The sequence below is a fragment of the Petromyzon marinus genome, chromosome 32 (assembly GCF_048934315.1).
Source record: "Petromyzon marinus isolate PM22_M1 ecotype Great Lakes invasive population chromosome 32, UKy_Petmar_22M1.pri1.0, whole genome shotgun sequence".
In the NCBI taxonomy this organism is placed as follows: domain Eukaryota; kingdom Metazoa; phylum Chordata; class Hyperoartia; order Petromyzontiformes; family Petromyzontidae; genus Petromyzon; species Petromyzon marinus.
In genome coordinates this window covers 6,597,152-6,623,805 of record NC_133698.1, presented here as the reverse complement: position 1 = coordinate 6,623,805, position 26,654 = coordinate 6,597,152, and the positions used below count along the sequence as shown (strand labels likewise).

Genomic DNA, 26,654 nt, shown 5'->3' with positions numbered 1-26,654 from the left:
AGTGTGGAGGAAGGTGTTGGCTTTTCTAAAACCAGACTGGAGTGGTAACCTTATCGGGAGGAATGCGAGTTAAGAAAACCTGACACCCGATGGTTGCTCAATTCCGGTAAATCTACGTATTATTCGAATTGAAAGCAACTAAAGCACATGCATAGTTCGATCGTGGGTTGATGTTGTGCGCACCGTGGCATTTGCTCAACTAATTTTAGGCTGATTTAACTTAGGGGAGAACTAGTACCAGTTCAAACGTTTCCCGAGTCTGAAATCAAAGTCGGGTCACCAGGTTTAGTACCGCTACACACTTATCGCTTAACCACGACACTACCGCTCCCCCATGTACAGGTACACGCACGCAGATAGAGACACACGTGACTTCGGAGATGTAGTCAAATCAAATCCAGGTCATGGGATTGTTAGAGTTCAGTTTGTGGACCCTGCCACTACACCAAAGATCCCCCCGTATAGCCTTAACAGACTGTTTGGGAAAGTGTTTTTTGCAAGCACCTACAGTGAGGGGAAAAAAGTATTTGATCCCCTGCTGATTTTGTACGTTTGCCCACTGACAAAGAAATGATCAGCCTATAATTTTAATGGTAGGTTTATTTGAACAGTGAGAGACAGAATGACAGCAAAAAAATCCAGAAAAATGCATGTCAAAAATGTTATAAATTGATTTGCATTTTAATGAGGGAAATAAGTATTTGACCCCTCTGCAAAACATGACTTAGTACTTGGTGGCAAAACCCTTGTTGGCAATCACAGAGGTCAGACGTTTCTTGTAGTTGGCCACCAGGTTTGCACACATCTCAGGAGGGATTTTGTCCCACTCCTCTTTGCAGATCTTCTCCAAGTCATTAAGGTTTCGAGGCTGACGTTTGACAACTCGAACCTCCAGCTGCCTCCATAGACTTTTTATGGGATTAAGGTCTGGAGACTGGCTAGGCCACTCCAGGACCTGAATGTGCTTCTTCTTGAGCCACTCCTTTGTTGCCTTGGCCGTGTATTTTGGGTCATTGTCATGCTGGAATACCCATCCACGACTCATTTTCAATGCCCTGGCTGAGGAAAGGAGGTTCTCACCCAAGATTTGACGGTACATGGCCCCGTCCATCGTCCCTTTGATGCGGTGACGTTGTCCTGTCCCCTTAGCATAAAAACACCCCCAAAGCATAATGTTTCCATCTCGATGTTTGACGGTGGGGATGGTGTTCTTGGGGTCATAGGCAGCATTCCTCCTCCTCCAAACACGGCGAGTTGAGTTGATGCCAAAGAGCTCCATTTTGGTCTCATCTGACCACAACACTTTCACCCAGTTGTCCTCTGAATCATTCAGATGTTCATTGGCAATCTTCAGACGGGCATGTATATGTGCTTTCTTGAGCAGGGGAACCTTGCGGGCGCTGCAGGATTTCAGTTCTTCATGGCGTAGTGTGTTACCAATTGTTTTCTTGGTGACTATGGTCCCAGCTGCCTTGAGATCATTGACAAGATCCTCCCGTGTAATTCTGGGCTGATTTCTCACCGTTCTCATGATCATTGCAACTCCACGAGGTGAGATCTTGCATGGAGCCCCAGGCCGAGGGAGATTGACAGTTCTTTTGTGTTTCTTCCATTTGCGAATAATCGCACCAACTCTTGTCACCTTCTCACCAAGCTGCTTGGCAATGGTCTTGTAGCCCCTTCCAGCCTTGTGTAAGTCTACAATCTTGTCCCTGACATCCTTGGAGAGCTCTTTGGTGGAGAGTTTGGAATCTGATTGATTGATTGCTTCTGTGGACAGGTGTCTTTTATACAGGTAACAAGCTGAGATTAGGAGCACTCCCTTTAAGAATGTGCTCCTAATCTCAGCTCGTTACCTGTATAAAAGACACCTGGGAGCCAGAAATCTTTCTGATTGAGAGGGGGTCAAATACTTATTTCCCTCGTTAAAATGCAAATCAATTTATAACATTTTTGACATGCGTTTTTCTGGATTTTTGTTGTTGTTATTCTGTCTCTCACTGTTCAAATAAACCTACCATTAAAATTATAGACTGATCATTTCTTTGTCAGTGGGCAAACGTACAAAATCAGCAGGGGATCAAATACTTTTTTCCCTCACTATAATAAGGCCGGCACAGCACACGAGGGTTTGGGTGGTCAGCACCACGCCCGACCGCCTTTGCCTTTCTAGTTGCGTTGTTTACACACCGCACCAGGTACTGGTTCAGATAATTGTCACTGGTGTTGTCCGTGAGCGGGAAGGGAACTTGGGTCGCTGCTCCCCACGTGCACAGGTACACACACGCGCAAAGAAGAAGCACGCGAGTGTAATTACACACACGTAGGCCGACAATTGTCGCTCAGACAAATCCATTTTTAATGGTGTGGTATTGCTGGTTCCACAGTACATACAACTCCCAATCACATTTGGCCATGGATTCATTCAATTTTACCCAAGGACGTTTTATTGGGAGCGGGGGGGGGAGTGCAGGGAAATGTCATTATGCATAAGCCACACTGAGATTGGATGTTTTCAAATTAAGGCTGCACTCTCAAAGCCATTGTATGTACGGACAATAATATTATGGGGCCAGTAAGGACGGCGTGGTGGCGTTGACGCGCCGCGCTATAAACGCGGCCACCTGAATTCGAGTATTGGCCATGGTTCACGTGACTGGCACAATGACATCTTGAGTGACATCGGAACATTATCCGTGGCGGGGGGGGGGGGCCCTTTCCCTTCACCAACGCACACTATACAAAACGAAACTTTTACTTTTTTATTTTACCAGGTGTAGTGGGTTCCAGGACACGGAGACGGCAGAATAGAAGCAGCACTATTTATTTAAACCTTAACAAGGGTTACACTAGAAGGGGTAGCGGCCCCTCCACCCGTATAACTCAGGAACACACCCCAGGCTCTCTAGCCTAAGCTCTAGGCTCCCAGTTCCTCCTGGTAGGGCTCTAAGGGAGGCTATCAGATCCGGCCCTGGTTAGGCACAGATCTCGGCACCCCGCCGACCAGACCGGCCCTTAGAAGGACTCTGACTCTGGGGCTCTGGGGCCGCACCACTGGCTTGCTGTGCCGGCCCTGAAAAGGGCAGCGGTCACAGGAGTTCCAGGGTCTCACCTAGCTGGCCTTCTTTCTTCACTGGTTGCTTCAGCCTCGGGCCCCACACTCTGCCCCGAGCTCCCTGGCTCCCCGCACTTTATACCCACTGGAGCCTTAGCGGACGTTGTTGTAGCCACCAAGGTGTGGGTGAACCACACCTTCCCGTGTCATGTGTTTATTCCCCATAGCACCCCTACATCACCCCCTCCCGTGTAACCCGCAGCCGTCCCGGCTGCAACAATACTCGAACAATAAACACAACAAACCCCCACCCGTGCGTGCCTCATAAGAACGAACACCCCAATAAATAACCCAACCCACCTATACAAAATTACACTATATACACATATACATTGTACCCGCCCCCCCCATCAACGCAGCAAGAAAACTTAACAGTGAACAACAAGAGTAACAAGAACCATTTTTACAACAAGCGGCGCATTTTGGCGCGAGTCCGATTTGCGGGTCCATCGTAGGGGGAGGGTCCGGTCGGCCCGGCAGTGGGCACCGGCTGTGCAGGTGCACCGTCTTCCGTCACCCCGGAAGGGCAAACTCCGTCCCCACCGGGTGGCGCAGGCGCGCTGGAAGCCGTCATTCTTGAGGCGCCTGAAGGTGGAACAGTTAGCGAAGCATCAAGGGCAGGTGACGAAGACGCCGTCCGGGAGTCAGCGGAGACATCACATGCTCGGCCTGTGTAATGTGGTGGAGGGACGCGCGGCGCCACAAACGGCTTCAGACGCGAGGGGTGTACGTACCAGCGGCGTTTCCCCCACTGGATACGAACGCACTGCGGCCGCATAACCTTCACAATAACCACAGGGCCCCTCCAAGGCCGCAACAATTTCGCCGAGGTTGCCAACGGCACCTGAGGGCAGTGCAGCCAGGCTTGATCGCCTGGCTTCCACGCATGTGTGCGTGATTGGCGCGATCGCAACCTCTCGTTGGCCTTCTGCCGAGAGGAAGAGTTTTGGGCCGCTGCCTCCCGCGCCTCGGTCAACCTCAGGATATTAAATTTAACGTGGTCGGCCAATTTCGATTTTCTGCTGGTTTCCGAGACGCGGAGCTGATTCGCAATTGGTGGGTCAACGTCGCGACCGTACATCAAAAAGAACGGCGAGAAGCCGGTTGCCGCGTGAGGAGCCATTCTATAGGCGGCCAAAACCCCCGGAATGTGAAGGTCCCAATCGGTCTGGGAGTCACACACCTGGTGACACAACATAGATGTGAGCGTCCTATGCAGCCGCTCCACCATGCCATCGGTTTGTGGGTGATAGGGGGATGTGCGAATCTTTTTCGTACCAAGAAGCGCACACACCTCGTGCAGAAGGACGCCAGAGAAGTTCTTCCCTTGGTCAGTCAGCAGCCGTTCGGGAGCACCCTTGTCGAGGACATAGCCCTGGACAAAGGCCTCGGCAACGGCTGCTGCTGACTGGTTAGCAAGAGGCCATGCCATAGGCCATCGGGTGAAATATTCCACGCCAACCAGCAGGTACTTGTTACCCCTAGGGGTCGCAGGGAAGGGCCCCAATATATCGAGTGCGACGAGTTCGTTAACCCGAGAGACCGTGATAGATTGTAGCGGTGGGCAGGCGCCTTTCGCTGGTGGTTTTCGTTGGGCGCACTGAGTGCATGCACCCAGGAGGTCATCCACATCCCTTGCCATACCCGGCCAGAAGAAATCCAGCTGGAGCACGGCAAGGGTCTTGTGGGTCCCCAGGTGCAAAAGTCGCTCGTGTGCGGCCCAAACGGCCTTACCCCGCAAAGCGGATGGCACCACCAGCCTGTGACGGCAGGCCCTCCCATCCCAATGCATTAGGAGCCCCTGGAGCAGCCCGTATGAATCAATCCCCGCGACCCCCCGCACGGAACCCCCTGCGCGACGACGCAACGCGAGGAGGGATGCGTCCTCCATCTGGAGGCGCCCCCATTCAGCAACGGACAACCCCAGCAAGGAGTCCGCACCTCCCTCCCCGACAGGACCCTCAGGCAAGGGGTCCTCAGTGGCAGCAGCGAGAACCGGGATATCTAAGGGGGGGCTATCCTCTGGCGGCTTACAACGCCCCGATCCCCTGAGACAAGCGCAATCTGAGGCGGGCGGCAGGCGAGACAGCGCATCCGCATTAGTGTGCCGAGCACCCTTCCGATATGTGGTCGTGAAATCATAATCCTGAAGGATTTCGAGCCATCGGGACAATTGCCCCGAAGGCTGTGTCACCCGCAAGGCATATTGTAATGCCGCATGGTCCGTACGGACAGTGAAATGCCGACCGTACAGGTATGGGCGATACTGTTGCATAAAAAATACAATAGCCAAGAGTTCCCGACGCGTGACGCAGTATCTCTGTTCCGCCGGAGACAAAACCCTACTGCCATAAGCCACGACGCGTTCCACACCACAGATCACCTGTGAGAGCACACCCCCAATGCCCGTATTGCTGGCGTCTGTATCGAGCAGGAAGGGTTCCGAAAAATCGGGGTAGCTCAATGGAGGGGCCCGCACGAGAGCGTCGCGAAGGGAACAAAAAGCGACCTCCTCCTCCTGGCCCCAGTGAAATTTCACTCCCTTCGCCGTCAGAGCGTGTAAGGGCTTAGCAATGGTCGCGAAATCCGCGACGAACCGCCGGTAATAAGACGCAAATCCAATGAAACTCCTGACCTCAGCCACCGAGGTGGGGGTTGGCCAGGAGTTGACACACTGCGTCTTTGCGGGATCGGTGGATATGCCCGAGCGGCTGACGATGTGCCCCAAATAGCGTACGGATTCCCGTAGCAGGTGGCACTTTTGCGGCTTAAATTTCAAATTCGCAGCACGCATTTTGAGGAACACGGCGCGCAAGCGCAAAAGGTGTTCGTCAAATGTCTTGCTGAACACGATGACGTCATCCAGATAGATCAAACAGACGTTCCACTGTAAGCCAGCCAAAACCAGTTCCATAAGGCGCTGAAATGTCGCCGGAGCGGAGTGTAATCCCATAGGTAACCGGTTAAATTGGAATAGGCCGTGTGGTGTGCGAAACGCAGTCTTTGGCTTGGACTCATCATCCAATGGGAGTTGCCAAAATCCGGATAACAAGTCCAACGTAGAAAAAAAAACGTGCGCCAGCCAGAGCATCCAGAGATTCGTCCATCCGGGGAAGTGGATACGCGTCGGCCACGGAGATCTTATTAAGGCGGCGAAAATCCACACAGAATCGCAAGGACCCATCGTGCTTTTTGACAAGCACTATGGGTGCTCCCCATGGACTGGTGGAAGGGGCTATAATGTCTGCAGCCAGCATGTCATCCACTGCCAATTTGACATGATCTTTTTCGGCCGGACTTAACCGAAAAGGATTCTGGCGTACCGGGGCATTGTCACCCGTGTCAATGTGGTGACGCAACAATTTCGTGCACCCAATGTCATATTTGTGTTTACTAAAAACATCGGAAAATTCCGTCAGAAGGGTGCGTAGGCCGGCACGCTGGGAGTCGGACAGATCACTCGTGCCCGAACATAGTGTGTCCATCCAACTATCGTCCCCCTCAGAATGCGGTTGAGCCAGAGGATCGGTCCCCACATTACCCATAACCGTGTCTACCACGGGGACCGGTGTCGCGTGCGCGAGCACAGTTCCCTGAGGAACGACGGCCGTCTGTACGCCAACGTTAAGGACGAGGATAAACGGGTCATCGCTCCCCTTAACGAGCGTTTGAGCGGCCACCAGATCCAGCCCGTTTTCCCCAGCCCTCGAGGGCCCTAACAGAATTCCCTGGTCCAGAACACCGGGCACGAAAGGCCGACGCAAGCGAAGGGGCACGAGCATTTGCGCCCCGGGAGGTACACGCACCGTCCGAGTGACGAACGCTTGTATCGACGCGCACGCTGCCCTTGAGGTGACAGGGGAAGGCAGGAATGTTACCCGTCGGCCCGAGGGAAGCTCGATGCAACCCTGATCAATTAGAATTTTAATCGGCATTTTGCCCAAAAAGTCCGTCCCCAACAAGCACGGAACCGCCAGCGAGGACGAGACTAATATCGGCCCGGAGAGTTTGATATCGCCAATGCAAATTTGTGCTCGAATTTGGCCTATGATACCCAGCGAACCCCCGTTCGCTGCGTAACACGGAACGGTGACTGGGAGCAAGGGGCGGCTTTGAACGGGAAGAATATTATAAATCAAGTCTGACACAATGGTCGCCGAAGCTCCCGTATCGACGAGGATACGCACCTCGACCCCGTCAATGCGACCCGCGACCACGGACGAGCCTGCCGACGCAGCAACAATGCGGTGGGCCAATTCCGTCCACTGCCCCGGCCCGAGCACCCTCTCGACCCCGCCGCCACCCAACAAACCAATGGGCGTACCCCGAGGCCCGTACACCGAAACGCGCGAGGTGGGGACAGGTGTGTGCACAGGCCGAGCATGTGGGGTGCCGCGACTTGCCGGGTTGCGATGCGGAGGCCTGTAGGCTGGAGCGCCGTCCGACCGTCCCGGCTGTCGTTGACGAGGCGCCCGGCATTCCGCAGCCACGTGGCCCTTGCGGCCACAGTTGTAGCACGTGATGAGCGCCTTGGGGTGCTCCTGGCGATCCGGTGTGGTCCGAGCCGGCCTCCCTCCGGATCTCCACTCCACCGGGCGACCCGCCGCGAAGACCTCCTCGGAGGGGGGGATGGTCGGCGTCCCAGCGCACACCGCAGCTGCGCCCTTGGGGACGAGAGGTGATCGACGCTGCGCTATCAGGTGCGCGTGGATGTGTCTTGCTGCCCGCAAGGAGCACATGTCCGCGTCGTCCTCTGCGACGATGACGATCTGTAGCTCCTGGGCCAACGCCAGGAGCTTCTCCGTCACCATCGCGTCCACCCCTTCGCCGTCCATCCGCGGGAAAGCCGCTTTTGCGAGGGCCAGGAGAGCCGTGCGATACGCCAGCGGTGGCTCCTTCTGGCCCCTGCACCGCTCGTGGAAGAGTTTGCGGCAGTCCGACGATGGCCCGTAGACTATGGTGAGGACCTGGAGCGCCGACTGTAGCGTAGATCGCGTTGATCTGGGAGCTGTGATGAGCGTAGCAAGGGCGTCATCGTCCAGCATGGCCGGTAGCGCACTCAACGCCTCGTTGTCCGTCCAGCCGGCCATCTCTTGATGAGCGAGAAAGCGGCGTTGAAAGGCCCCCCAGTCGCCGCCGTCTGAAACGAACTCCTTCAACACCGGCAGGCGTTGTTGAAACGATGGCTTCGTCTCTGAGAGGTGCCGCGCGCCATTTCCGGCCTCTCCACCGGTGTCTGTGGGGCTGGGGACACCCATCGGCGGTCGCGCAGGTGATGACGATGCGCCCGCCGATTGGTCCTGACAGCGGGCGTCCGTTGGTGATGACGTCACCACCGCTGATTGGCCCACAGCGTCCACGTGGCGCTGCGACCCTCCAATCGCCGTGGCGGACACTGTCATGGCGGCAAATCCGAAATCTGGTGGCTGTGTTTCGGCGGGAATGGCCGTTGAACGGCGTTCGTCTCTCTGCCGCCTTTGCGCCCGCAGCCCCGCGCGGTTGATTTCCTCCAGCGTGGAAGCCGCGGCATACAGCAGCTCAGCCAGTCGAGAGTGAGCCGCCTGCAACCCGTCCTCCATCGGCGGCCACTCCTCCAGCGGCGGCTGCTGTTGGGGCGTCTGGGACATCCCAGGATCGTCGGCCGCGGCCTCTGGCGCAATCCCAGGCGAGCCGTCCTCCTCCTGGGGTTCCTGTGATCGGTTTGTACTCCTTGTGTCCATTTTAAGACCACTCCTGACACCAGTTGTAGTGGGTTCCAGGACACGGAGACGGCAGAATAGAAGCAGCACTATTTATTTAAACCTTAACAAGGGTTACACTAGAAGGGGTAGCGGCCCCTCCACCCGTATAACTCAGGAACACACCCCAGGCTCTCTAGCCTAAGCTCTAGGCTCCCAGTTCCTCCTGGTAGGGCTCTAAGGGAGGCTATCAGATCCGGCCCTGGTTAGGCACAGATCTCGGCACCCCGCCGACCAGACCGGCCCTTAGAAGGACTCTGACTCTGGGGCTCTGGGGCCGCACCACTGGCTTGCTGTGCCGGCCCTGAAAAGGGCAGCGGTCACAGGAGTTCCAGGGTCTCACCTAGCTGGCCTTCTTTCTTCACTGGTTGCTTCAGCCTCGGGCCCCACACTCTGCCCCGAGCTCCCTGGCTCCCCGCACTTTATACCCACTGGAGCCTTAGCGGACGTTGTTGTAGCCACCAAGGTGTGGGTGAACCACACCTTCCCGTGTCATGTGTTTATTCCCCATAGCACCCCTACACAGGTAAGGCCCACTGAACTAAATAGTTCCTATTCTTAGCTCTTTCGGTAAAGTCACGTTGAAGGGAAACAATAAAATAATAAAATATATATTGTTTTATTGTTTCCCTTCAACGTGACTTTACCGAAAGAGCTAAGAATATGAATTACTGCAGTCACGAAAGCTTTAAATCAAAATTTAAATAGTTCCTTTTTCAGAAGCGACCGGGCTCCCCTGGGCGACGCGGGGGACTTGCGTTTCCACTTGGCAAGGCCCGAGCCCGAGCTGCCGTAGCGTCGCGCCTGGTGGCACCGCTGGACTTGCAATCCAGAGGTCGCCGGTTCAACCTCGTCTTTGCGGCGCAGCGGCTGAAACAGTGGGGGCAGGTTTTCTTGATTTTCCCCTCCACCACCACCCACCCCCCCACTCCTCCCATCTGTCCCGCCCAGTAGGATGGGTTCACCGTAGTTAAACGATGGACGGGGTTTGCGTTTGGTGGGGTAAAGTCTGGGTAACTCGCACCTATTGGGGCCACCGCGTTAGCGACACGTTAACTCCCTCGCCAGGTATGCAGGAGGTTGTGGCTTCCCCGTGGTCGCGTGGATTTTTCACCAGGCCCTCCGGATTTTCCCCTCCACATTTAAACGCAACACGCGTTTCGAGTATTTGGCTGCGATAAATTTCCGCGCGATAAGCCACTTTGTTGAGCTTTCATTTGGGGCCAGGTCGCTTCTGAAAAAGAGCTACATAGCTCAGTGGGCCTTACCTGGTAAAACATAGTTTAGTTTATTTTTTTTTGTTCTGGTCAATGTGGAACAGTAGGCAAAAATTACCCCCTTAGAGGATCTCTCTTGAGTCCACTCGAGTGGAGACCCTTCTGCCAGTAGTTGATGCGATTAAGCAATTTCAGGTCTGCACCCTTATCTTGTGGACCGCTTACCCCAGTGCAATTGTATGTGCACAAGTCTACGAGCTGGTAATTGGCGTTGACCCAGCATTGAGAGCAGTCTGGCTTCAATCAGGCCAACTCTCTCTTAAAGAAGCCGGCACGTTGAATGTGTTTCCACGCTGGCACGTAGGCACTTGTCATTTCAGAATGTGTTGAGACATTCTTTACTAAATCACGCTGCCAATCTTCATCGCCGGATTTAAATTTTTTGTTCATCTATGAAGAAAACGTTATGAGGGCAATCGTTTCAATATGCTTGCGTCGTCTTTATCAACGGCAGCTTCCCAAAATCACTACGACCCACTTGTATCATCAGTCTGATCCCGAGCCACTTGAAATTATTTTCCACCTTTTGAGTTTGGTCTCTCCAGAAATTGCACTTTGATCGGTGAACGTTGTTGTACATGGATTTTGTTTTCGTGGTCTCGAGTCCAACATTGTTGAGTTCCTCATTGATTTGTTGTAGTGCGTTGGCTGTTAAAACGGTGATGCCAACAGTTGTGATGTCAATGTTTACCGATGCTTTTTTCGTTCAAATTTACCGTCACTTCTCCGGTGTGGTTTTTGGAAATGTTTCGAGCTCAGACCTGGAGATGAGAAACATCACCACTGATTAAGGAAATGGAACAAAAGCTGAAAAGTGCGCAAAAAGGCGTGGAGAGGTGCATGCTGGGAGTTAGCAATTGAGTGATGGATCAGAGAGCAAGCATAAATCGGGCATCGTGTGAACCCTCGATTTTAGCAGCTGAACTCTCAAATACACTCGTGAACTTCGGAACAAAGAGTTAAAGGGTTCTTGGGCATGACACATCATGAGAACGGACGATGGCCGACGGACAAGACTCGTGATGGAATGGTAGCCAAAGGATGGAACGTTGCTTGTGCGGATGACGGCCGTTGAGATTGAGCGACGAGGTCGGTTCACGTGCGGGAGTCAAACGGGTCGTTGGTGTGGGATCGTGATCCAGCAGTGGATGCAGTGGCCGGTGCTCGTATTCATCGGTGCTGTGTATTGTCACATCTTTTCAACATTGTGTCAGGTTTTTTCTTTTACACGCCTTGGAAGCATTTCTGAGTGATCAAGGAAAATGATAAAACGTGCAGACTTAATGGCCGACGTGACAAATAACGTTTTTTTTCCCCCCTTCCTATGCTCGGTCAACGCATTTATCAAAGGGAATCTGTGGTTGCACTTCTGCGAGGTTGATGCTTCCTTCAGCTTCATCATTAAAACGTAGTTTATGTGCGGAGTTTTGTTCGCCGGTTGAAAATACATTCCTTCTGCATCATTAAAGCAACGATAGCCGTAACCGAGTTGGCACCGAAGAAGAATGCCTAGGGAGGTGATTCTTTACCTCTGCCTTTCATGGTCAACTTGTTCCAAAATATTTCACATGCCTCTGATAATCCTTGAGTGCATTTCATTGATTGGGTGTTAACTTACTCTCAACAATGTCGATGCTTCATCTCTATACACGTATGCGGCGCGTGTGTGTGTTCGGTAGTGCAGCGGTTAGCGTACGCTGCTCCACGAACCCGGTGACCTGAGTTCGATTCCCGCTCGCGGCCAATACCAGTGACGATGATCCGATTCGGTTCTGGGCCTCCTCTAGGTCGACTCTGCTTCAAATAAGTACCTGGTGTGCGGAGTGTAAAAACATCGCCACTGGGGAGACAACGGCGGTCGGGCGTGGTGCTGGCCAACCCCCTCGCGTGCCGTGCCTGCTGTCACGTGCTTTTTGCGAACAGCTTTTGCCTCGACGGTCTGTTGAGGCCGTATGGGGGATCTTTGTATATAGCGGGAACGCGCTGGTGCAGCGGTTAACACACCGCACTGCTCACCTGGCGACGTGAGCTCGATACCTGGCCATGGCCAACATCCGGGGCAAGTGATACCTGAACCAGTTCAGCGCCGCCCCTAGGGCCACTCGGGCTTCAATGAGTGCATAATGCCGTGTGTTTAACGTCGACACGGGGGGGAGACAAAGGCGGCCCGGTGTGTTGCGATGACACCCAAGCCCCTCCACAGGCAGCCCTGGCTGGCCCCCTCTTCTCTCTGCTCCCCCTTCAAGCCCCGTGCCGTCAGACCAACCTTAACCCTTTCCCGTTCCGATGACGCACGTGTGTACGTCATCAGTTTTTCTTCCGACTCCTTTCCCGGTGACATGCGCGTACGTCGTCGGGACTGAATCGGAAGAAGAAACTCAGATAAAATAACTTGACCGGTACCGAGGCTCCCACAATGCCATGCGGGAGGGCGCGTGGCACAGTTTGGCGCCAGCTATCGTAGAGTGCGGTCGTGTAGCTACAGTTCTCTGCGGTGAGTACAATGTCTTTTAGACAGCGGTGCTGCGCCTTTCGAAATAAAATTAACGCTGAACCGCTTTGCATGTTGCGAGATTCAGCGGTGAACGGTACCCCCACCCTGCAACTTGCAGACATCTCCAAACGGGAAAGGGTTAATTGCTTCTCTTTTCATCCTTCCCCTGCTCGGTCCCTCCCATTCTCTCTCGGCTCATCACTTCGTGTTTCTGCGCTGCTCTGAGACGTCTGCTACGCTGTGGGAGCATTGTAAATGTAAGTGGCTGTCGCACGCTAACAGTTATTGTCGAACGCTGCGCGTTGGCCTCACGAAGGGGGGGGGTGGTCTTTGATTTTATATACGCACTATTTCTACAAATAAACATTTGAGCCCTCGTTCCGGATATGTTAGCTTCTTGCGCTAAAACCTGCCACCTTAGAATCGTTTTTTTTTGTTTATCCTGGACAAATCCGATGAGCTGTGAAGCTCTTTTTCACAAGATGTCAAGTCGGGGCGGGTCAGAAAGTTACAACAACGAATCCCAAAAATAAAATAAAAACCGGATAGGAGTGCAAACTGTAGGAGAGGTAAGACGCTCACATTGCCCATACACAGCAGGACCAGTGGCCTGCATTGGTTTGGGCATGGCTGACTCTGCTGTCGATGAGGCACTGAATGTCGAAACCCAGTCCAGGAGTTTGCTTGAACTTAAAGCAACGCTGCTGAAACGCTTCCGCTCCCAGAAGGCCACGCGGCCGATGGCATGATGGGTTTGTGTATTGAAGTAAAAAAGAAACGACGCTTCAGCGCGTTTTTTGTATGCGGAGGGACAGCCCTGTGAAGGAGGCGTCTTGTCTTGCGTATTTAGCTTGTTGCTTGTGTTCTCGACGACGCACATTCTGCACATTCTTCTTTAGCGTTGTGCATCGTAACGGCTCAGCTCAACAGGGTACACATGCAGCGTTATGAAAGTGCCCAGAGTTGAAAGAGGGCCAGAGTTCTGAAGACACGAACAATGCTCTCCCCCCCCCACCCCCCGTCACGCCGCCTTTCTGCTTTTGAAGAAGGGCCATTGCCTGAAACGTCAGCCTATGACTGTACGTGGTTTTTTTTCCTCCTTCACGGACTGCGAATGATGAATCGCATGCGGGAGAGCGAGAAGCGGGCTTACGAAGTTTAAACACAACAGTTTGTTTGGCCTTTGAGTCTTGGGCACGCTTCCAACTTGGAATGTAAGTGGAGAGTTCTGCTTGTGTCAGGAGGTTGTCTGCTCAGCTCGGAGGGGGAGGAGTGGATGGTGTGTCTCTGTGTGTGTGGGGGGGGGTATGTGGGTGCTTGTAAGTGACGGGGGAACAGTTGGGGTTCGACATGAGTCGGGTCCTGGTAGACTGGGAGATGTAATGATTTACACGGAAAGTATGTTGCTTGTTTATGCGTCTTTGTCGGACTGTAAGTGATTGAAAGAACGTGCGTGCGTGTGTGTGTGTGCGCGTTTCTTACTCTTCGTGGGGAGCGGTTAGCGCTACGCTGCGAACCTGGCGACCCGGGTTCGATTCCCGCTCGCGGCCAGCACCGGTGACGATTATCTGAACCGGTCCCGGGCCTCCCCTACGTGGACTCGGCCTCAAATTGAGTACCTGGTGTGGTGTGTAAACATCGTCACTGGGGAGACAAAGGCGGCCGGGCGTGGTGCTAGCCACACACCCCCTCGTGTGCCGTGCCGGCCTTTATAGGTGCTCGCTAACAGCACTTGGCCCTACTCCCTGTGCAGGCTATACGGGGGATATTTGCCTTTGTTTTGTTGTTCATGTATGTGATGTGGAGTGAGCGAGGCAGTGGGGGGGGGCTAGGAGGTGGAGCGTTCTCTGCAAAGACAAAGATCCCCCGTATAGCCTTAACAGACTGTTGGGGTAAGTGCTGTGAGCAAGCACCCGTGTATGTTGAACTTCTTTCGTACCGTATGTAGCCAACCGTGCTAATCAGAGGTGCGGATTATGAAGACGGGCACGGCACATGAGGGGGGTGGGTGGCCAGCATCACGCCCGGCCGCCTTTGTCTCTTCAGTGGCGTTGTTTACGCATCGCACCCGGTACTCATTTGAGGCTGAGTCGACCTAAGGGGGGGGGGGTGCCCAGAACCGGTTCAGATAATCGTCGTCGCTGGTGACTGCAGGAATTCATATTCTATCGGTAAAGTCACGTAGATAGAAAATCAAATAAAAATAATGCATTTTTTTTAAAGTGACGTTTCGATCGCAACACAAGCGGGTTATCTGCGTCACTTTACCGAAAGAGCCAAAGAATATAATACAACTTTCTGTTTGCTGCCCTGTGACGCAGGCGTGCTGCTGGAGAGCTGATGTTTGTTGGGTCCAACTCTTCACCCCCCCCTCCATCTCCCTGCTCTCTGCAGCCTTGGGGAGACACACACAGAGAGAAAGAGAGAGATTCTGTCCGGCGCCGTTTTCCATTCGCGTAGCTAAATAATTCTCCGCGCGTGCGTGGGTGAGGTGGTTACCCACGTCCAAACAAATTGAGCATGTCGGCCCTCGCCGCCTTCACACGTGCCCGGGCCGGACATCTGGGGCGCTCGAAGATGTGTACACAGACTTGGGGGAAATTCACAAGTAGATAGATATTTTATTTTTATTTAAAGCTTTCGTGACTGCAGGGATTCATATTCTTGGTTCTTTCGGTCAAGTCACGTAGAAGGGAAACAATAAAATAATAAAAATAAAATAAAATAAAATTCTCACGACGTTTCGACTGCAACACAAGCAATCATCATCAGGTGTGAAAACCACAGCAAGAATTTTTTTTCAGATTTTCTTGCTGTGGTTTTCACACCTGATGATGATTGCTTGTGTTGCAGTCGAAACGTCGTGATAATTTTACTTTATTATATTTTTATTATTTTATTGTTACCCTTCTACGTGACTTTACCGAAAGAACCAAGAATGTGGATATTTTATTATCTTCGTAGTAAAGGATTTTTTGGGTTAGATCGTGTGAATATATAAATGCGTTCATAATAAAGGTTTTTTTTGGTTTAGATCGCATAAGTGTAAATGTGTCGTTAACCCTCCACCACCCGACACACCCAATAAGGTTTGTCACGTAAAAAAACGTGCCAATTAAGCTACCACTTCAGCCCACCGGTGTGTTGAAGAGTAAACTCCAGCGCTGTCCTACCAGACAGTCTCGCCCCCTTCACCTGATGAAGGCCGCTTGTGTTGTGGCCGAAACGTCGTGAGAATATTATTGTGTTATTTTATTTTATCAATTTATTATTTTATTATCATTCTACGTGACTTTACCGAAAGAACCAAAGAAGATGAATCATTGCAGTCACGAAAGCTTTAAATCGAAATTTAAACACACAACGTTAACATGTGTGATGTCACCCAGAATTGAATTCTGGAAAAAAAATCACCCATCGATGATGCTGGATGTAATTACCAGAGAAATATCACACGGTATTCACAAGTTGTAAACGTTGTGTGTTTACTCTCCCACACACCGGTGGGCTGAGGTAGTAACTTAATTGGCACGTTTTGTTTACGTGACAAACCTTACTGGTTGGCTCTGTCGGGGTGGTGGAGGGTTAACGACACACATTTACACTTAGGCGATCGAACGCACACACACACACACAAAAACTTTCTTTCGAATAATATTGGTCGCGAAAGGCTACGTGTATATAAATGTGTCGTTAACCCACCCACCACCAGGTTTGTCACATGAACAAAACGTGCCAATTAGTTGCTGCTTCAGTAAACCCATAACAATTTGAGTATGAGGCTACGCTGGTGATTACAACCAGCTTCATCAGGCGATTTGCCACAGTTGTGCAGACGTCTTCCTGCTGAGGTCTTAAATCGAGTAAAGGTGATGTCATCACTGTGTTTCTCTGCAATTTTATCCCGTCAGTCATGTGTCCTTTATTCAACTAGGAGATGACAAAATAAAAGAGCCATTTGAGACGCTAAATAATTCCCATTTTATTGCAAGGGTGAATCTGTGTTACACCATATTAGGTACACAATACATATTCAAAAACATCTTGCATTTAACAGATCTAGGCTAAATATAACAACGTCAAACGCTATCGGGGGTTCAGCATAGGACTCAAGTACCCGTTTGCATCTCTCGCAGCACAGCAGCGTGTCACCCCGTGCGTTGGAGAATGGCTCTCGTAAGTAGATGTCAAGGAGCCACCTTTCAGGTCACTGCAAGTGCACTCTCTGGCCCGGTAAGGGGGGCAGCACTTCCCAAGCCGCTCGACCAACGAGAGCAACGTTCATCATCACGTGACAGTCAAAACCGGTGGTAGTTTTAATTCTCAGAGCTGGAATTTAACAAAATAATGCGCAGAACTAATAAAATGCGACGGTTGTGGGTTTTTTTTGTTTGTGCGTGTGCGTCGCTTATCGGTGACTGAGCCCGCAAAACCCATCAAACTCACTGTGCTCGAGAACCCGGTTCAATCGCAGGCAGCCCGGCTGGATTCCTTCCACGCCAGCATCTCGGCTAGTTGCTCGCTTTAGTGCTTTGACCTCCAAGCCACCCTCGGCTACCTCCAAATGGGATTAAAAAAACTGATTCTGAAACGAATGAAAGAGTAATTGAAAGATATGCGTGCAAGTGCTTCTCTACCCTCGAGTTAGGACCGACGTTATTTGCATGTGCCCCATATATATACACCAGGGGCGGAGCCAGGATTTTCAGCCCGGGGTGACATTCAACAAATGTTAGTTTCAAGAATGATTTAGAGAGTCAGGGTGTTGAACTAGACGCCATGGGTTGGCGACACACTCTGACAACGCAGTTGCATGGAGTCCGCCAGACCGAGTGTCGTACACTTATACGCAGAATGTTTCAGATTTTCGATTTTTAATTTTTTTTCGGGGGTGACAATTGTCTACCCTGTCACCCCCCTGGCTCCGCCCCTGATATACACCACTATGCGAGCTCTGCTCGACAGAGACCGCTGGTGGGGTTAGGTTAGGCGTTGTCCGACATACGAATGGAAGTTAGGTAGAAGCTTGGTGGATGTGTAAAGCTTACGTACATCTGTGCACCTTTGGTGGACACGCCACAGCTTCGAACCACAAATTAGAATATTTCCTCGCGGCTAAATTGGAAAAAGGAGTAATAACTCTCTCGTGTGTAACCACGGTCGCTCGCATCGCGCGACGTCGATAATGAACTTCGGTGTGCTCCGCCGGTTAAATAAAGGGACGTCAGATGTTGTGTTCCGGAAAGCTCTGCGGCAGTTGCGTCCACCACCTGCTACTCCGCAGGCAGAGGGATGCGTTTCAATTTTAAACGCCGTATTGTGTGTTCTCCTACGGATGGGTTGGGGGCTATTTAAAGGTGCGCTTTTGGCATACTATTAAAGGCAGATATTGTGCGTGCACGTCTGGGGGAGCGGTAGTGCAGCGGTTAGTGCACCGCACTACGAATCCGGCGACCGGAGTTCGATTCCTGCTCATGGACAATACCAGTGACGATTATCCGAACCGGTCCTGGGCTTCTCCTAGGTCGACTCGGCCTCAAATTGTTACCTGGTGCGGTGTGTAAACATCGCCACTACGGGCGTGGTGCTGGCCACTCGCCCCCTCGTGCGCCCTGCCAGCCTTTCATAGGTGCTCGCTGACAGCACTTTCCCCAACAGTCTGTGAAGGCTGTACTGGGGATCTTTGCCATTTATTATTTTGTAGCTTAAGCCGCCTGTCACAGCGAAGCCAGGGGCCGTTATCGCGCGGGGCTCGCGGTTCCGCTCGTAACCTCTCATGGAAGCAAGCCGCGTGTTTAACTGCTCGGCCGTGACTCGGAGTGGATGGGTGGTCTCGGATTCCGATAGCCGGAGCCTGACGGCAGACTCCCCGTCAGCTGGAGGAATGTTATCAAACCGTCTGCCCGCGTGCTCACGAGCCGCGACCGTTAAGTCATTGAGCGCCCCGTTCTGCGGCGACGTTTGAAGAGCTCTTCTTGTGACGGTAACGACGAAGTCACGTGGGTGTCAAGATGTCAATTACCTCGCCTGGTATACAGGAGGTCGTGGGTTCGATCCCGACCCGGACGCCTTTATATTTGGAGTTTGCACGCTCTCACCGTGGTCACGTGGATTTTTCTCCGGGTCCTCCACATTTAGAATCGACGTGCGTTTGGAGTATTTGGCTGCTCTAAATTTTCACACGGTAAGCCACCTCGGTGAGCTATCATTTGTGATAGCCAGGTCGCTTCTGAAAAAAAATTACATAGCTCAGTGGGGCCTTGCCTGGTCAAATAAAGACAGTATAAAGAGCAGATGGAAGCCAAGGGTCTGCTTTGTAAAATGAGCTATCAGAAGATCGGTAGACGTGGCCCTGCCTGAGCACCAATGGCGTTAGGTGCGTTGTACTCCGACTCGTTACGTTACGTACGTTGAACTTCTTTCGCGCCATACGTAGCCAACCGTGTGGTACATCGAAGGTGTCCCTGAGTTGAGAGCTCTCTGAGAGGTAACATTTTTTTTTTATCACGGGAGACCTGGGTTCAAAATGACAACTGCCAATACATGATAAGGGGGTACAATCGCACATAACAATCCATGCCAACAGTAAATGATATATGAAATATACAAAAATATAAGATAAGGTTTTTTTTTTAACCTCAGGATTATTTAAATACAGTACTGTGGTCAGATCTGAGAAACTAAAAAGCATAGTAAAAATATATGTCAGTGTGAAGTCTTGTTACTTGCAAACAACTCGGCAACACCACGAGTGTACTGAGTATTTTTTTAAAATCAATAATAGCTAAATACAAATCGTCACTTGGACGAAGGCTTCCCTTCAACAGTTAGTGCAAATAACTATTTTAGCGCCAGGTTATCTCCTGAATAATGCACGAACCGACCAATAAAACTAACACGTTGCTGAGCGGAGATGTTTCGGTTTCGTCTTAACATTACATCGTCTGGTCGAGTGGCATATTTACTGGCCATGTTGCTGCTGCTGCTGTTGATGATAATTCTCGTGATGACGTCGCTGACGATAACGACGTTGCTTATGATGTGGGTGTTGCCGATGAGAGCTTTTTAGCTCGGGCTGTGTTCTTAAGGCAATGCTCATTTGCCACGGGGGCAAACGATAACGCCCGTTGCGCTTTCGATCTGAGCTGGTGCGTCCGTGTGTGTGTATATATATTTTTGCGTAATCACGACGATGCGTCTCCGACGCGAGATGCCTTGACCTCGCTGAGCTCGGGCGGCAGGCTGGCGGCGGGGGGGGTGGCGCGGTGGTCACCATCCCTTCTTGGGTGTTTCTTGGGGGATTGGAATCAACGTCGGCTCGCTCTCTTCCCGTTCCACAGGTGCCCCGCGTGGCGTTGGGCTTGGCTGGCACGCCAAACGTCGTCGTCGTCGTTGTTGTTCTTAGACTTGGGCCCAGCGGTGGGGCCTCCCGCCGCAACAAATCGTTCCGTCGGCGGCGGCGCAGCTTTCGTCCGGGCTGGAACGTGACGCCGATGCGCCGTCATTTGTCGTGTGACGGTGACCGCGCCGGGGCGTGCGATCCGCAGGTCCGCCGGTTCCATTCGGTCGCCGCTCCCCTCCCGGTGCGGCAGTCCACACAGTGCTGCAGGTTGAATAAGTCGCCACCCTCCCACCTCCTCTGTCCACCCTAGAAATAATAGATGGCTCTGCCGTGTGGTGGGGTATAGTGTGGGTGCTACCACCTCTTCTTAAAATATCCGGCCAGTACGGAAGTGTGGTCCACAAATACCTTCTAGAGGGGATGTCTAAAGCTCCTACAATTGGTACCGCTGTGGCGGGATGTTAACTCCCTCGCCTGGTATGCAGGAGGTTGTGGGTTCAATCCAGACCCTGACTCTTGCTGTGTGTTTGTTCTTTCTCTCTCCCTGTGAATTTTTCCGCCGGGTCCTCCGGTTTTTCTTTCCACATTTGGAATCAACGTGCGTTTAGAATATTTGGCTGCTATAAATTTCCACGTGATAAGCCACTTAGTTGAGCTATCATTTGTGGCCAGGTCGCTTCTGAAAACGAGCTGTAAGCTCAGTGGGCCTTACCTGGTAAAATTTAAATAATTTGTTTATAGCTTAGGTAGCCATTCTGCCAGCAGTGGTGTGAGCATGCAATTGCAGGGCTGCGCCTTTACCCACCCAACGTTAGACCGAGAGACCTGAGTTTGCGTAAAATTGTAGGTTAATTCTCATCTCTTTCGTTAATCCACTGTTGAATGCCGGATTATCCGTGCCACGTTGGTCGGAGGGGTTTGACGATACTTCACCGTGACAGTCAATGCGATTTTTGTGCAGAAGGTAGAGGTCTAGAACCGGTTCGGATATCACCTCTACCACTGGTGTTAGCCGTGGCCAGGAATCGAACTCCGGTTTCCCAAGTTTATAAAGCAGTGCATTATCAATGCGCACGGTTAGCTACGTACGGTGTGATTAGCGCGGTTGGCTGCGTACGCTGCGAAAGAAGTTCGACGCACAATATTTGCCTACCTTTACAAAATGAATCTTCTGTGCCGCTAAGTGGAGAAGTCATGAGGAACCGACGACCCCCCCCCCCCCCGCCGCTGGATAGTTTGGCGAATCCCCTCCAATCGGTTTCAGCTTCACTAAGTGGGACTAATTTAGCCAACTGCAGACGAATGAAAATCACGATGACGACGGCGAAGAAGAAGAAGATGATGATGATGATGGGTCGACCTCAGCTGGGGTTTGAATTTACATTCTCGGCGACTGCCGCCCTCGCAAAAAAAAAAAAAACCAGAGCCGTATTGCAACGAGCAGCCTCGGTAGATTTTATTTTATTAGAATAAGCAAACCAATAAGCACGAGTCTACAGCAATTTTTTTTTTTTTAAAGAGCGTCCTGCATTTTGAAACATTTTGACGGGGAGTGAGGGGTGCGGGAGGGGGGGCGCGTCTGTGCGCTGACGTTATAATCGAGTGTCGATGCGTGATAAGGAAATGCAGCTTGACGTTTTTGCTCCTCCGTGTGTGGCGGGGCACGGTTGCCCCCACGGGATTTTCGTGGTGGGGGGCGGGCTGCAGGGGGAGTGGACCGAAGTGGCTGCGCCCCCCCCCCCTGCCACGCGGCCTCTGCACTGCAAAATAGTTTGTAGTTTGCCGTCTTCCCCGTGGGCTGTGCCAGTGGCCTCCTGAGCCGCCTTGATCACCGTGGGGTCACGTTCCTCAGCGATGCCAAATCTCGCGGCGGCTCCGGCGGCGGCGGCGGCGGCGCTACTCTCAACAGTCCCGGCCCAATCCCTCCTCTCCTCCACCCCCATCGTTCCCATAAGCCTCCCACGTCTCTCCCCCGTCTCTCTCACGTCTCTTCCCCCCCACCTTCGCAGTCCCTCTCCTCGCACAGACACGTTTCTCCCTGCCGCCGTGCGTCTGCCACCACAGCCGCCCGCTTACTCTGCGAATACCTCCAGTAGCAACTGCTGCAATGTGCTACCGGGTAGGTAGGGGGAAGAAAGAGTAGTGAAAGGCTTCCCGACATGCCGGTCTCAGGCTGGAAGATTTTTTTATTTTTGCACACCGTACTAGCTGTTTTGACCGGTTCACAAACCATTTTTTTTTGTTACCAGGTAAGGCCCACTGAGCTGCATAGCTCATTTTCAGAAGCGACTTGGCCACAAATGATAGCTCAACGAAGTGGCTCATCACGTGGAAATGTACAGCAGCTAAATACTCCAAACGCACGTTGATTCTAAATGTGGAGGGAAAAACCGGAGGACCCGGAGAAAAATCAACGCGACCACGGGGAGATCATGCAAACTCCAAAAATACAGCAGGCGTCAGGGTCATGGGTCGAACCCACGACCTCCTGTATATCAGGCGAGGTAGTTAACATCTTTCCACCGTGGCACCCTGAAAGATGGAGATTGACGAAGTCCTCTCCATGCTTGTTCACATGCCGGTTATATTTGAGAAAGTTTAGCTTCTGTTAGGTTGAAAGCGTTCGGTTGGGTTGTAAGCGTGTCTGTCTTGTGTCTGTTGTGGTTGCACCCGATTCAAGAGCCGAATGGCTCACAGGGTCATACCAAAAAAAATAAACTGAAACTGAAAACTGTGGGGGGGGGGGCGGTGGTCACGGTATCTTGACGCATCTCTCCACAATTCTATGTGCACCTTTAAGTTCCTGTTCTCTCATCTTCGCGAGTGTCCGTGCTTCTGATGGATTCACAAGTCACGCGCTCATAGAAAGAAAGATACCTTCAGGACAGGAACGGATGTTGGGGAGCGGTCACAATGCAAGCATGTGTGATTTTTTTTAAAAATTTCACTTCTTAGTAGAGTGTTGGTGGGAAAACGTCACTTAACGTTTAACCGCACTTGCTGTGGGAAAAGGAACACTTGTAGTTATTAAAATGCACCTTTCAAGATTTAACTACTCTATCGTCAGCAGGATATACTGATAGGCAGCAATCGTGTTCGTATTTGGTCCAAAACACCATCCATCGGTCCAACTAATGTAGTGCTTAAGTGTTTTTAATTCAGGGCGACAATCGTCGCTTCGCAGCTATTAACACTATTAACTCACAAATTAAGAGTCTTGATGAGTCGATGACGGTTGGGAGATCGTCTTGCTAAGCTCCTGATTAAGCCACTTGAATTAGCCATCGCCCTAATACGATTTCGTCTTTAATTGAGTAACAACGATAATGAAACAACTAAGTAATAAGAGGGCTTTTAAAACCCGAGCCTTTAACAGGTTCATTGGGACGTTTATATTAGCGAGATAAAAAAATATCTTTAAAATAAATTGGATAAGGGGTTCTTAAAAAAAGATACAAATGAGGTCCCCTGCAAAAAAAGTATTCTGGTCCCGGCCCAGTGGATCGGCGGTAGAGTGAGCGGCTCCTCTTTGAAACCACCTGAGTTCAACTCCAGGTTGTGCGTTCACTTGGCCCACCATCCCTCCAGGATCAATAAAAAGTGCCACTTTTTGGGTAAGTCAACAGTGTGTTCACCTTAACACGCAGTAGTAGGCTGTCGCGACCAATATTATTAATAATAAAGATTTTTTTGTGTGTTTGTTTGATCGCGTAAATATAAATGTGTTGTGAACCCGCCACCACCCCGACAGAGCCAACCAGTAAGGTTTGTAACGTAAACGAAACGTGCCAATGAGTTACTACTTCAGCTTACCGGTGTGTGGGAGAGTAAAGCCACAACATTTACAACTTGAGTACTGCGCCGTTTCCCCGGCAATTACGTCCAGCATCATCGATGCGTGATTTTTTCTTTCTTCCAGAATTCAATTCTGAGTTTATGGCACACTTGTAAACGTCGTCCGTTTACTCTCCAACACACCGGTGGGCTGAAGTGGTAACTTAATTGGAACGTTTCGTTTTACGTGACACACCTTACCGATTGGCTGTGTCGGGTGGTGGCGGTTTAGCGACACGTTTATAATTACGAGATCTAACCCCAAAAACACCTTTTATTTTGAGTGGTTCTCCTGTGGATATACTTTGCCCCCTTCTCATAGGAATTTTATATTTACACCACCAGGGCTAGAAACTAAATAAAATCTCCGCCGAAGCGGTGCTCATTTGAACAAGAAATCGTCTCCGTACCTTACAAACACGTTTTTTTTTAAGAATAGACTCTAAACAATTAATTAAAGATAATTGATTACTCGAACGAGGTAATTAACCTGCGTATGTTCCCAAATCCCACGTGTTCCTCTCTGTGCCTGAAGTGTTTTTAAAAAAATAAGTGAATTGGGCTTGGGCAGGACACAGTCACCTACAGAAGGGACGGTGGCCAAGAGTAATAATAAGGCGACTGGGCGACTGACAGCCAAGGAGTGGAACGCGATCTTAGAGAATGCCGACCCGGGGAGATGGAGCGACGAAATCCGTTTGTGTGCAAGTGCCAGGTGGACGAACACCACCCCCGCCTTTACTCTTGGGAAGTTACTAGACCCGCCCCAGGAATAATCAAAATTAAGTTGAAAAGCGATACGGTGTTTTAATTCCACACGTGTAAGTTTCCTCGGCCGCTTGTAATCCAAGTGCAGGTTTTCCAGGTCGGCCTGCGCGGTGAGCTTGGAACTGGGCGAGTCCTACAGTACACCATTAATTGAGTAGACAGTACATCATTAATTGAGTAGACAGTACATCATTAATTGAGTAGACAGTACATCATTAATTGAGTAGACAGTACATCATTAATTGAGTAGACAGTACACCATTAATTGAGTAGACAGTACATCATTAATTGAGTAGACAGTACACCATTAATTGAGTAGACAGTACATCATTAATTGGCCATCTGATGATCACACCGACATAGAACAATCGATTGTTTGGCATCTGTTCGTCTGATAAGTCAGACGACTACAAGGCAACCGGTATAATAATAATCATGAACACGGGTGGCGGGATTACCTCCTACAACTCGTGAAAATGCTTGCAACAGCACGTGTTTAAAGCCCGATCCGGGGGAGAACCACACGTGGAAGCAATTTAATTTGACGAGTGGTTTTGTTTTTGTTAAACTCATCGTTAACTTGGTGGTGACCATCACCTCACTACAATTGATGAGAACCCGGCTTAATCAATTGGGGGGGGAGATAGCTAGCTGCCTGAACTCGAACCTAGGTTCACTCGACAGTGCCCGGCTCATTGCTGTGACACAGTGGGCCACCTTTTGTGGAAATTATAAATAAAACAGAGATACATGTCGAGCTGCTCTGGGATACGAGGGCTGGTGGGCATTAAGTGTACGTGGGAGAGCTTTTACTTCCAAGGAAAACAATTTGCGAATGGCCTGACTACAGAAAGAGAGAGAGAGCATTGTGCGATTTACTTTCTTTGAAACAGCTTTCTGTGGCACGGAGAGCATTTTCAGAAATGCATGTTACAAATGGAAATATTCCCCTGATGTGTGCGCACGCCATCGGGTGAGAAGCCAGGTTATCACAAGAGGAGACTTGAGTTTTCTAGTTTTGTATTTGTTTTTTTAGAATTAAGCAAGGGGCAGGAATTTTCCAGTGCCATCTTTTGTTCTTGCCATTTAGTGGACATTTGACAGGGCACCAAGAAGTGAACAAGACGGTAGCAATTGAAGGGAAATGCCAGGGGGAAGGAAGAGAAAGGGGCCTCTTGGTTGATTTAAAATTATAATCTTTATTAGAGATGAGTTTCAGGTTTTTATTCTTATTTAAGGACAATTTTGGATGTTTTCTTGGATTTCCGGAGCCTTGTTAATGTTTATACAAACAAAGTGACATCATCCGATGGCCAAGAGGGCCACCTCCGTTTGTGGGCAATGCAAGGAAGTAATGTGAATGTAATTTCCCGTGACATCGTACTTTAGGATCAATTGGAAACAAATCATTTATTTGTATTTTGTATTTAGGCCTTTAAAAACTTGTACAATCATGCAGCAGATGCCATCCGTGATGTGTCCTACTGTGGTAGCCCAGTCTGCTAAAACTCCACTCCGGGATGTCTAAGAGTTTTCATGGATAGAAGGCTGACCTTCAAGCCTCACATAAAACAGATCTTTGAAAAGACCAATCGAGAGTCACCCTTAAACGGAAACTTTTTTTCACGAACTACCTGGGGTGCCTCAGCTAATGTGCTGTGAAACGCCGCCCTTGCACTCAGTGGCAGAGTCCCCTGCGCTTCAGCCTGGTCAGGGAGCTCATACGCAATACTGATTCGATGCGCAATTAAATAACGCAATGCCCATCATAACCAGTACACTGAAACTGACGCCAACCCCCTGGCTGCCCGTGCTGGTGAACATTCTGTCACCAAATATCCACAGAGACATCGTGCAAACCGCAGGGGAGTTGGCACGTTTTTTTTTTTGCCAATGATTAGCACCTACCCACCATCAACCGTGACATCAACAATATTCCTCGCTGCCGACTCAAGTCCCGATGCTAATTCTGGGATCACACTGTCACCATCCTAGAACCGCATCCAGATCCAGAAGAGAAAGTGCACTTCCAGAATAAGCACCTCACTCAAGACCCAAACATCGCACCTCCTGGCTTAGGCATTCC

At 50.9% G+C, this 26,654-nt stretch overlaps 1 protein-coding gene across 1 annotated transcript in view; it reads left to right on the top strand.

The window, feature by feature from the left end:
- Positions 1–12,819: 12,819 nt before the first annotated feature.
- The window catches only part of LOC116948106 (homeobox protein PKNOX2-like), a 134,750-nt gene continuing 120,915 nt past the window's right edge, over positions 12,820–26,654 (top strand). The window contains exon 1 of the mRNA XM_032964458.2: positions 12,820–12,881. The gene's annotated coding sequence lies outside the window, so the exon portion shown is untranslated. The remainder of the gene's footprint in view (positions 12,882–26,654) is intronic.